The following is a 12011-nucleotide window of genomic DNA, read 5'->3' on the forward strand; positions in this document are numbered from 1 at the left end:
GCGTCCCCTGCATCGGCAGGCGGACTCTCAACCACTGCGCCACCAGGGAAGCCCTAAAATATGTTTTTATAAAATGGCGAAGAAGTCTTTAAAAACAACTACTAACCTAAACTCCAAATAATTGTGCTTTTTTTGGTGTGTTGTGAGTCAATTTCTATTTCCTACCTACTTTCCTTGTATAAATGTCCTCAACTTTTCACTATTCCTCACCCTATTTATGACTGCTCTATTTCCTTTACTTACGAGGTTCAGCTTGCATTCTACTCCTATGACTCCACGAAATTAGTAAAAAAAAAAAAAAAAAAAATTAGTTGCAGGTGCACCTGGGGTTGCCTTAACGAGCACATGTTGGATGACCAGAAGAACGCTGATACTTTCTATATAGCTTCTCAATTTCACTGTTGCAAAGAATTCTTAAGCAAGGAGTTTTTGATTCTACTATTGCTAGGGAAGTGACACCTATACTTTTCTTTAATCGAATTTAGGTGTTTAAAGGTAAGCTCTTTGCTTCCTTTCTCAAGAAGAAAGCTTTCCCCCGTGCTCTAAGGGCCTTAAGAGTCCCACGGGAACACCAGTACAGGGGAAAGGGGATGAGTTTTGGAGTCAGACAGACCTAAATTTGGACCCCGGTTTGTTATGCAGTAGCTCGGCTACCTTGATTCCTAATCTCCTTGAGCTGTGGATTCTTTTTCTATCAAATGGGACCACAATTCCTACTGCATAGAGAGTGGGGAGTTTCACATTAGGTAGATGATGTATGGAGAGCACTTAGCACAGCACATGGGCTGTAGCCAGCTTGGTAGTAGTTCATTTCCTCTCTCCATTTCTCCTTTCCTATTTCTTTCTTTCTTTCGACCAAAACAGTCTACTGTCTCTATAAGCAAGGGTCATGGGGGCCATGGAGTGAGGAAGCTTTGGGCAGGGACTTAGAGCATGTTTTTAATGCTGCCATTTATCTGATAAAGTAAATGACGCCCTAGTTTTCTGTTTAAAGTTTGAAAACAAATATGTAGCCAATATAATTTTTATCATTAATCAAGTATGTTGCCATGAAAATGAATATAGCAAATGTTGAGCTATTATCTTCTCAAGCAAAGTGGCATATTCTGAACATATATGGCTAGTGAAGCCCTCAGCGTTTTAGTTTTACCTTCGTGGTTTGTAATGTTAGTAGGACCAACAAAGCAGTAACTATTGCCATCAAATGTGATGAAATAGAACAATAGTTATTCAACAGCCTCTATGAACTAGAGGCTGTGCTATGTGCTTTCCGCCTTCACATATAGTTTTTAATCCTCCCTAATAAAATATCCCAGATTCTTGGACCTCCGTGTCAAGAGAAGAATGAGAATTTACTGTTGCTTCTGCAAGCTTTTCTGTTTCATCACTTGTATCTTTAGCAGTTGTTGTGGGAAATCGCTCCAAAAAGCCAGGCATAACAATTGGTAATGCTTCACACATAATGGGCCTATTTGCAGACGAGGTTACAATTTGCTTCTCACATCCGTTCTGAGAAATGCAAACCTTTACATTGCTTGTTTGTTTATCTGAACTTCAACTTCCATGTTCATTATACAAAATCTGAATTTGTAACAATTTCTGAAAAGAACTCACAAAATACCATACTTTTACAAGCTACCTTTCAATATCATTTTCTACATTCCTACAAGACAAATTCCATGCATTTAGCTTTTGCTGAAGTTCAGTGGCTCTTGACACCAAAAGAATTCATCCACTTCTTTCCTTTTTTCTGCTACAGTCCTGATTACTATTATTTCTCACTGCACTGCTACAATAGTGGGTGATGTTTTGAGTGTTCACTGGGTGCTAGACACTGTTTTGAGTGCTTGATACATATGACTGCATTTGATCTTAATAACAACTTTGGAAGCAGGGAGTATTTGCAGAACCTATCTTCAGATAACAGAAACTGAGGCAACAGAAAGTTCAACATTTTGCCAACAACTTGTGACAGAGCTAGGAATCTTTCCAGGCAGTCTGACTCAGAGCTCATGCTTTGGACCATTGCCCATGTTTATCACTCCAACATTTTTGCAAGACTTTCCTAACTGGTTTCACTGTGTCCACTCTTGACCTTCTAGGAACCTTTACCCTGCACTTTGTTCAAAACTCATTGTGGTCATGTAATCCTCTTGCTTGAAACTCCCAATGGCTTTCCTTTGCCTTAAGTATAAAGTCCAAACTCCTTATCATGGTCCACAAGACTCTGCATGGTCTGGCCTTGCCCACCCTCCAGCCTCATCTTGCTACGGTCAGTCTTACTCTTTTTAGGTCCATCAGCTGATTATGTAGTTCTCTGCCCTCCCACAAGGACCCTTGCAAAAGCAATCTTCTACCTGGTTTTTCTCTTCATATTCTTGTATTCTGAGTTTTAGATCTTATTGCTAATGGGCTCTCTCCTAGTCTTGGACATCAATGTCTCCTCCCTTTGTTTTCTCCCCCACTCCTTGATTCTTCCTTTCCATCTTCTTGCAGGCTTCTTTCCCACCTCGCTTTGTATCTCAGGGACCTACCACCGGTTCTTTCTCCCCTCCAGCCCCCATTCACTCATTCTCAACTCATGAACTCTTCCTTGATTAAGCAGACCTTTGCCTCAAACTAATGCTACTGTGGATTATTGCCAAATATCATTCTCAGACTCCATGCTGGGCATTCGATTCTTTTTTTTTTTTTTGTAATTTATTTATTTTTATTTGTTTATTATTTTTGGCCGCGTTGGGTCTTTGTTGCTGCGTGCGGGCTTTCTCTAGTTGCAGCGGGTGGGGCTACTCTTTGTTGTGGTGCGCGGGCTTCTCATTGCGGTGGCTTCTCTTGTTGCGGAGCACGGGCTCTAGGTGCACGGGCTTCAGTAGTTGTGGCTCACGGGCTCTAGAGTGCAGGCTCAGTAGCTGTGGCGCACAGGCTTAGTTGCTCCGCGGCATGTGGGATCTTCTTGGAGCAGGGCTCGAACTCGTGTCCCCTGCACTGGCAGGCGGATTCTTAACCACTGTGCCACCAGGGAAGCCCCTGGGCTTTCAATTCTTACATGCAGCCGACTTCTAGATGTCTCTCCCAGAAGTGTACACAAGGACTTCAAATTCAATATGTCCAAAACTGTGTCCATTACCTTTTCTTATAAACTGCCAATGGCTCCTATATTTCCACAGTAAAATGTTTTTTCCATCCACCCAGTCACCTATACCAGAAACCTTGAGGCCATCCTTAACATTTCCCTTTCATTTGCCGGGTCTTTGAGGTCTGTCAAGTCAATCTTTAAAGTGTCTATTGAAAGTACTCTGTCTTCTCCACTCCTATTATCTTTGACCTGCTTTAGACATATACCATCTCTCACCTGAAATGTTGCAAAAACCATCCAAATGGCTTACCTTCTGGTTTATTCTCTATGCTACCCCTAGTAGGAAGAAACACATCAAAGGGCACAATTTAGTGTGATCAATACCTCTGGGAGACACGAATACCCCACTAAACTAGAAGTGGCTTTGAGAGACTCTCAGTGACTTGGTGATATAAATCCCCTGACCCAGTCCTGGCTACTTCGCAGAATCCTACAGTTTCTATGTTGAGAATGACAGCAATAGTGGGAAAAACAGCAGGACAGTAGCTGCCGCCTCCACCTGCCTGCAGCAATCCCCAGCACTTGTGGCACTCTGACTATAAACTGGGCCCAACTCAAAGTTTGTGTACATCTTATTTAAGCTATGCAGTCATCTGAAAGTCACCTTCCATGTAGCAGTGGATTAAAAAAAAATTCATACCCTTTTAACAGGATTCTCTTTGGGACCCACTCTCACTGGGGGATGCAGTATTGGTAGGATTGTAAATCAGGTGCCCTGCCCTCCCCTGGCAAGGATGATTATTTAACTCAAGCAAGGCCAATGTACTTTCTACGGGGACTTTATTTTTATTTATTTATTTTTTTTTTTGCGGTACGCGGGCCTCTCACCGTTGTGGCCTCTCCCGTTGCGGAGCACAGGCTCAGAACGCGCAGGCTCAGCGGCCATGGCTCACGGGCCCAGCCGCTCCGCGGCACGTGGGGGCTTCCCGGACCGGGGCACGAACCCGTGTCCCCTGCATCGGCAGGCGGATTCTCAACCACTGCGCCACCAGGGAAGCCCCTTCTACGGGGACTTTAAATCTTAAAGAATGACCTAAGAATGGAGCAAATTTTGAGGGCTCATTTGTTTTCTTGGTGGCACCTAGGTGTGACAGTTTAGTAGTCTTTTCAACCAGACCATAAATGCCTTGCTGATTCCTGTCCTGATGCAAGTTCTGTTTCCAAGCCTGGCTTTCCAGCCTCTTCCCTTTTGTCCATTCTGTGAGCTGCCTAAATATCTTGGAGTAAATTCTTCCTGATATTTCATCCCCTCCTTCTCCTCCTCTTCCTCCTCTTTCTTTGATTTAAATTAGCTAAAGTGGGTTTCAATTGCCTGCAACCGGAGAACCCCAACTAATGCTGAGGTCATCTCATGAAAACCTTTTGTTTTAGAGATAGGAAAATGGAGGTCTATCTGTGACTTGCCTCAGAGCAGACGGGGAGTTAATGGCAGAATCTGGACTAACAAGATATTTCATCATTCCTCGTCTGGTATTCTTTATAGCACAGTGATTCAAGAATGGTTCCTCTGGGCTTCCCTGGTGGCGCAGTGGTTGAGAATCCACCTGCCGATGCAGGGGACACGGGTTCGTGCCCCGGTCCGGGAAGATCCCACATGCCGCGGAGCGGCTGGGCCCGTGAGCCATGGCCGCTGAGCCTGCGCGTCCGGAGCCTGTGCTCCGCAACGGGAGAGGCCACAACGGTGAGAGGCCCGCGTACCGAAAAAAAAAAAAGAATGGTTCCTCAGCCCAGAGTTTGAATATTTGTTTCTACTATGTATTTATCTGCTTGATGTTGGATAAGTCACTTAATCTCTTTCTGCCTCAGTTTTCTCACCTATGAAATGGGGATAATGGTAGCGTGTGCCCTGTAGGTTTGTGGTATAGACTATATTGCTAAATACTGCATCTGTAAAGTATAAAAGTACAGTACCTGGTACCTGGTAAGAGAGAAATGTTAGTAATTACTATTGTTGTTGTTTCCACTGCACCCACTTGTCACTTAAGAATACTGTTGTTGTTTTATTTAGTTTGTTTTTCCAACACTGGTAAAAAATATTTTAATTGCATTATCCAAGTTTTTCTCAGTTAAGGAAGTCTAATTTATATAGCCAGACTTCTCTCTCAGCTAGGATGGATGCTTATGTCTTGGTAGCTGATGCTTTATTCTCTTTTTACTCTGAAAAAAATTATTAAAAAGGACTGTTACTTCCTTCTTTTTTTCCCCTAACCAATGAAATGGACATCAAAGTACAGAGTGTTTGACAAGAGGACCAGTTGGTTCCATTCAAGGGCACATTATGAATTGTTCGTTTTTGACAGAGGGAACAATTCATTACATTTTGTTTATGTAGCACCTCCTGAGGGTCCATTTGTAAGTGGTTCACAAAAGGCTTGTTCTCACTGGAACACAGTTGTCCTTCAGGGTTCCCAGGGACTGAAGATCATGTGTGCAAATAAAATAAACTCATCCTGAAGGCCAGTAATTTAGATTAATAAAGAGCTATGTTTATACAACTCCATTACCAAAATTCTACATGCAAGTTGAACCCAATTTTCTCAGGCTGCACAACCGTTTCTAAACAAGACTTGATGAAGACTGGCTAGCTTGCTGGTACACAAAATAAGGGGAAAGTCTTTTCATAGTCCTGGCACCCGAGAGATGATTTCTGTGACCCCTCTTTCTCAGGAGACCATTCAGAAGTTGAAACAGCATGAATTTGGAAGATTCTGTAAGAATTAACTCAGACCCCTCCATCCATCCATTTATCCTCCCATCCTTCCATCATCCATTCATTCATGCGCTTGTTTAAATATCTCTCTCTCAGGTACATGTGAGTTCTAGCATACCAACTCTTTTGCTTATACCTAGCTTCTCCAGTAGGAGAACCAGGCAGGGAAATAGCATATCAGGGGTGAAAGATACCTATATTATAAAACACCCAGCACCTTTGATCTGGATCCTCAGAATAATCATGTGAGAGAGGTAGCACTTAGTTTAATTCTATTTTCTAAAAGATTGGAGACCTGGGGCAGTTGGAAGACTTGACCAAAAGAAAGGAAGCTCGTGTTTATTGGGTACCTATTATGTACCAGACATGATGTGAAAGCTTTTCATGTTCGTAATTTTATTGCATTGTCTAGAGAACACTGTGAAGTATGTGTGTGTTTGTGCCCATTTGAAGCAGAAGCAGAGGCACAGAAAAGATACAGAATTGCTGATGTCACTATGAAACGAGAGGCTGAAGAACCTATGGTCTTCCTATGGCCTCATGCTGCCTCCCTAGAGACCCCTTAGGGTCAAGGCTTCCACCCTCCACCAACCCTAGTCCCTCTGTGACTTCCTGGCTTTCTTCCCCTTTTCTTCCAAAGTTTCAATAAGAAGGGTCAGAAAGGGAAACCACAGCATCAACACAAATAGCTGAGGAAGGGCTGGGGTGGGAGAAGGGTCCGTGGGAGTGTGTGGTCATATGAAGATAACATTTTCCACCAGGGCCTGGGAGCCCAGGGAACATATGCTCCTTGGGGCTGCCTTTCCCGCTGGCATTTCCTGACCAGTGGTTGATCAGCCTTTCCCTCCTCGCTTATATCCTGACTGACCAATGATGGAGCTTTCTGTTCTGAGAGGTCTTCTCAAACTCCTCCTAAAAACTGTTCTCTTGTGACTCCTGTCCTGGCTCTCAGCATTCCCTTTCCTTTCTGGGTACTTGCCTCTCTTGGCTTTAGTCCCCATCTTTAGGTGACCCCAGATCTGTACCTCCAGCCCAGACCTGTGTCTTGAGTACCACCCCTCCCTGATGGAGGTGACTGATGACTCTGCATCTGGAGGTTCCCACCAAAATACCCTGCTCTTGCACCCTCTATTCCAGATTGCAGCAGTTCTCTACATCTAGGGTCTTCTAGTCAAAGTGGATTAAGGTAGTTATCAATTCACTTAATCCACAGCCTTTTTTTTTTTTTTTTTTTAGAGTACCTACTTGCGTATTAGGCAGTGTGCTAAGTACTAGCACACAAAACACGAAACAAAGCCCTAATCTCCATAAAGCTTGCCGTCTACAGTGGTATATTGTGTATGTGTGGCTGGCCTTCAGGTAGAATCCATCAGATTCCCTTTGCATAATGCTTATCCTTCCATTTTTTTTTTTTTTTTTTTTTTTTTTTTTTTGTGGTATGCGGGCCTCCCTCTGTTGTGGCCTCTCCCGTTGCGGAGCACAGGCTCTGGACGCGCAGGCTCGGCGGCCACGGCTCACGGGCCCAGCCGCTCCGCGGCATGTGGGATCCTCCCAGACCGGGGCGCGAACCCGGTTCCCCTGCATCGGCAGGCGGACGCGCAACCACTGCGCCACCAGGGAAGCCCCTATCCTTCCATTTTAACTCTGCTTTCTTCTGCCTGTTGTATGGTGTGTTGCACACATTTATCACCCCCTTCAGAGTCTGAGCCCCCAGGGACTGTCTCATTCACCCCTGTGGCCCTCCCCGTTCCAGCAAGCTAGCATAGCACACAGTGGGTGCTCGATAAGTGTTGCTTGACTAAATGAATGAATATAGAGGTCAAGGTATGGGTGAGTAGGAACGGAAGAAATGGTCACGTATTTTAAGAGTTTATCCTCATGCTAGGCGCTGTCTGAGCATATGCTGTGTAATCTAATTTCATCTTCCCATAGTTCCTAGGAGGTAGTATTATCATCCTTTAGAAATAAAGATACTAAAGCTGAGAGAGGTTAAGGTATAACCGAAGGTCATATAACTAGTAGGTAGCAGAGCTGGAGCCTGAACTAGCGCCCGTCTTAATCCAATGCTTGTGTGTTTTCAGAGCCACCCCACAATATTTCCAGTTCCTTAAAAGCTGAAATTTGCATCCGGCTAAGAATTCAATCATCATGTCACTTTACGTCATTCAATTTTGTATCATCCCAGGTACTTCAAAACCCTTGAACTGTCATTGCAAAGGAAATTGCAAACCTGTTAGACACGAGTTTTTTATTGCTATATTTTTGCATGTTTAGGAAACAAGTTTCCTGAGGAATGAGGCAGACTTTTCAGCTCTTTCTGGCGGAACTGTGTGTTCATCAGGACGGGGCCGGTCTGTCAGTATCCATGGGATGTCAGTTCTCTCCACAAGCCCCGATCTGTCTGTGGCCACCATCAATAAAGCCCTTTAAGCAGATCTGTACATTCGGGGGCCGGCTGGCGAGGCACGTGCCATGAAGCACCCCCTCCCCAATAATCACACTCTTGTAAGCTGCACTGAATGGGAGTCTTTCTCCCAGGAGAAGTATATGTTTGTTTGTTGGCATGGTCCTAATGACTTAAAGAAAAATGCCGGAAACTGGTTCCGCACTCTTCCCTGAAAGGAACATTGGCCCTTTGTTCAAGAAATGCATTTGCAGAGCGGCTTCTGAGTAAGTCCTTGGAATTCCTCATGGTTTATATGTCTTTGTAAGCTCCTGGCATTGAAGAACCGAGGGTTTTCATTGGCTTTTTTCTCCCCAATGAATCCAACATTGTATTGAACACTCTCTCACTCAATTTTGATAAAACCAACAACTCACAAAGCCAACTTGAGTGGAAAGATTAGGAACACAAGTAGAATTCGCTATCGTTGTAGGCTGTGTAGTGTTAAAATGTTCGAAATGTGGGTATTGAGGCCCGAGCCCCAATATTTTCTTACATTCCCTTTGTTCAGGAGTGGCATCGGATTCGTTTCAGTAACTACAATGCTGCTCGGACGTACAGTGTTTAAAAATACTTTCCATGGCTCCTGTACACAGTCTACCTTTTGATGTTCTCAACAGGTCCATGGGCTGATGTTGAGAGAAGCAGCGTGGTGAAGCCTAGGGCGCTTAGCGTCTCTGGTCAATGGAGGTGGTATAAACCTGGCTTCCTTGACTTCTCTCTGTGAAAGAGGAAAAGTTCTTCATCTCTCTGACCCTCACTTTCCTCTATCTACAAAAAGCGGAAAATATAGCTATTTATCCTATATTAAAAAAACATTATTTTTTCCTTTTTTATTGGCTACGCCCTGCTTGTGGGATCTTAGTTCCTCAACCAGGGATTGAACCTGTGCCCCCTGCCGTGGAAGGGCGGGGTTCTAACCCCTGGACCTCCAGAGAATTCTTTTTTTTTTTTTTTTTTTTTTTTTTTTGTGGTACGCGGGCCTCCCTCCGTTGCGGCCTCTCCCGTTGCGGAGCACAGGCTCCGGACGCGCAGGCTCAGCGGCCATGGCTCACGGGCCCAGCCGCTCCGCGGCACCTGGGACCCTCCTAGACCGGGGCGCGAACCCGGTTCCCCTGCATCGGCAGGCGGACGCGCAACCGCTGCGCCACCAGGGAAGCCCCAGAGAATTCTTTATCCTACATGGCTGTGATGAGGAGTTGCCTAACACATCACACCAGAGGTGTTCGACAAATATCCACCTTCTACCTCCTTCTCCAGCTTTGAAAGGACCCTGAGTGGCAAAGAAGTTAATAGACAAGGTGCATTATTTTACTAGGGCTGCCGTAACAAGGGAACACAGACTGGGTGGCTGAGAAAGCAAAATATGTTTTCTTCACAGCTCTGGAGGTAGAAGTCCAAGATCAAGGTGTTGGCAGGGTTGGTTTCTTCTGAGGCCCCTCTCCTTGGCTTGTAGATGGTCATCTTCTCCCTCTGTCCTCGCATGGTTTCCCCTCTATGTACGTCTGTGTCCTAAACTCCTATAAGGACACCAGTCATAGTGGATTAGGGGCCACCCTAATCATTTTAGTTTAATTACCTCTTTTAAGACCCCATCTCCCAAATATGGTTGCATTCTAAGGTACTAGGGGTTAGGAATTCAACATATGAATTTGGGGGGGGACAAAATTCAGCCCACAACACAGGAGGGTTCTGACTGGCACCAGTGCAAACACATGGCTGATTCTGTGTATAAAAGAGCAGTTAATTCCCTCTCATTCTCCCGTCTCCAGATTCCCTGAGTGAGCAGCATGCAAGCTGACCCTGGACTGTTCTTCCTCAGTTTTCTTCTGGCCTAAGTCCCATCCTAAGTCTCATTACCTCAACTAGATTCAAAGCCCCTTGAGGCCAGAGTGTTTCTGCCACATTATGGCTCATGTTTCACCATGGTGGGTACACAAGAAATACTAAGAGGTTGTTCATTTCGTTTGCCACGTGTCCTGGAATATGCAACATTGTATGCCTACAGTATAGCTGGGTTCTCAGTTAAAGGTCATGCATTCTTCCAAGCAAACATGTACTGAGGATTAGTAATGCAGTCTTTGCTCTAGAGGGTTTCATAGTCTACTCGGGAAGACAGACTAATAAACATCATTTCAGATTTATAAACATAATTTCAGTGAAGTGTGACAGAGGTCGAGAGAGAGATACAGGAGCTTCTACAGGAGGCGGCTGGAGTTTGGGAGGAGAGGCAGGTGGACTAGGAAGGATAGCATGCGAGAGTCTTGCTACTGAAACCATGCTCCACAGATCGGCATGATGACATCACCTGGGAACTTTTACAAATGCGGAATCTGAGGCTCAGGCCCAGACTGTGGAATCAGAATCTGCTCTGTTTCCGGACTTGCAAATCAGGCATTGAAGACTAAAGTACCCATAAGGGATGGAATATAAATGAGTACAATAAGTGAGTGTAAGAAAAATCCTATAGCTCTTAGTCTGTATTTTATTCCCCCCCCCCCCGACTTTTCCTAGAGCTGAGATGTGGCAGAGACTGATGGCAACAAAAAGTAAGTGCTGCCTCCTCCATACTCGAGTTATTGTCAGAGATGGTTTTCCAGTTGGAATTTATATTTCCCTACCCGCCTAGCATCTAGTGGGGCCATGTGACTAGTTCTGACCAATGAGGTGAGTGGGAAGTGATATATGTCCCATCTGTGCCTGAGCTTTTAAGAAGCAGATTGGTTTTTTTCCTACTCTATCTCTCTCGCCTCATTTTCTGGATGAAGGTCAAATACCAAAGCCAGAGGAAATGGCAGAATCACAAGATGTGGAAGGAGCTTGGGTCCTTAATCACCACCTAGAGGAAAGCCATCATCATCAACTGTTACCAGACCATGAAATAAACTTTTATTGCATTAAGTCATGGATATTTGGGGGTTCGTTAATGACAGCAGCTAGTGTTACCCTAATACACATGGACGGGACATTTACTACAAGGACAACAGCAATATAACCACCATAACAAATGGTAATGACATTGAGTGTTGATGAGGCAGTAGGGAGTGGTGGGGACTGTGGTGAACTGGAGACTGCTTGCCCTGTATAAGGAGGGATGCTTTATCAGTTCTACCTGATCGCTCTCTTGTATAAATATAGGCTCAGTGTGGTCAGAACTTCCAATTTTAAAATTCAGGCTCACTTAAAAAAAAAACAAAAACTAGGTTCCAAATAAAACATATCTATGGGATCAATCTGTCCCATTGGTAGTCAGATTGCATACTCTGTACTAACTGGTAGATATCAACTAGACCACCTCTCCCATATGCCAGCACTAGTCATTTTGCAGATGAGGAAGCTCTGAGAGTTTCTGGAATAAGGCATTGTTTCTGGTCAGCGCACATGAAACGCTGCTTTATGATTGATCAAAATGGAGGATTGACATTGATGTTCAGGCCTCCAGGGCTGTAGTAAGATTATTGTTACTACCACTGCTACTATCCCTCGTACCGGTATTTATACAGCTGCTGCTGCTATAGCTTAACTGGTATTATTGCTTTGTCCTTCCACAGCCATTTTTTCCCTTTCATTTAACCCTTTCAACACTCTGTGTGGTATGATCAGTGCCCCGATTTTTTTTTTTTTTTTTTTTTTTTTTTTGCAGTACGCGGGCCTCTCACCGTTGTGGCCTCTCCCGTTGCGGAGCACAGGCTCCGGGCGCGCAGGCTCAGCGGCCATGGCTC

At 44.6% G+C, this 12011-nt stretch overlaps 1 long non-coding RNA gene across 1 annotated transcript in view; it reads left to right on the plus strand.

Annotated features, from left to right (window-relative positions):
- The window catches only part of LOC114487862 (uncharacterized), a 49421-nt gene extending 41068 nt beyond the window's left edge, over positions 1 to 8353 (plus strand). Inside the window, exons 4-5 of the long non-coding RNA XR_003683362.1 lie at positions 7928 to 8031; positions 8121 to 8353. This is a non-coding gene — a long non-coding RNA (uncharacterized lncRNA). The remainder of the gene's footprint in view (positions 1 to 7927; positions 8032 to 8120) is intronic.
- The last annotated feature ends 3658 nt before the right edge of the window (positions 8354 to 12011 follow it).

The sequence above is a fragment of the Physeter macrocephalus genome, chromosome 15 (genome assembly GCF_002837175.3).
Source record: "Physeter macrocephalus isolate SW-GA chromosome 15, ASM283717v5, whole genome shotgun sequence".
Taxonomy (NCBI): Eukaryota; Metazoa; Chordata; class Mammalia; order Artiodactyla; family Physeteridae; genus Physeter; species Physeter macrocephalus.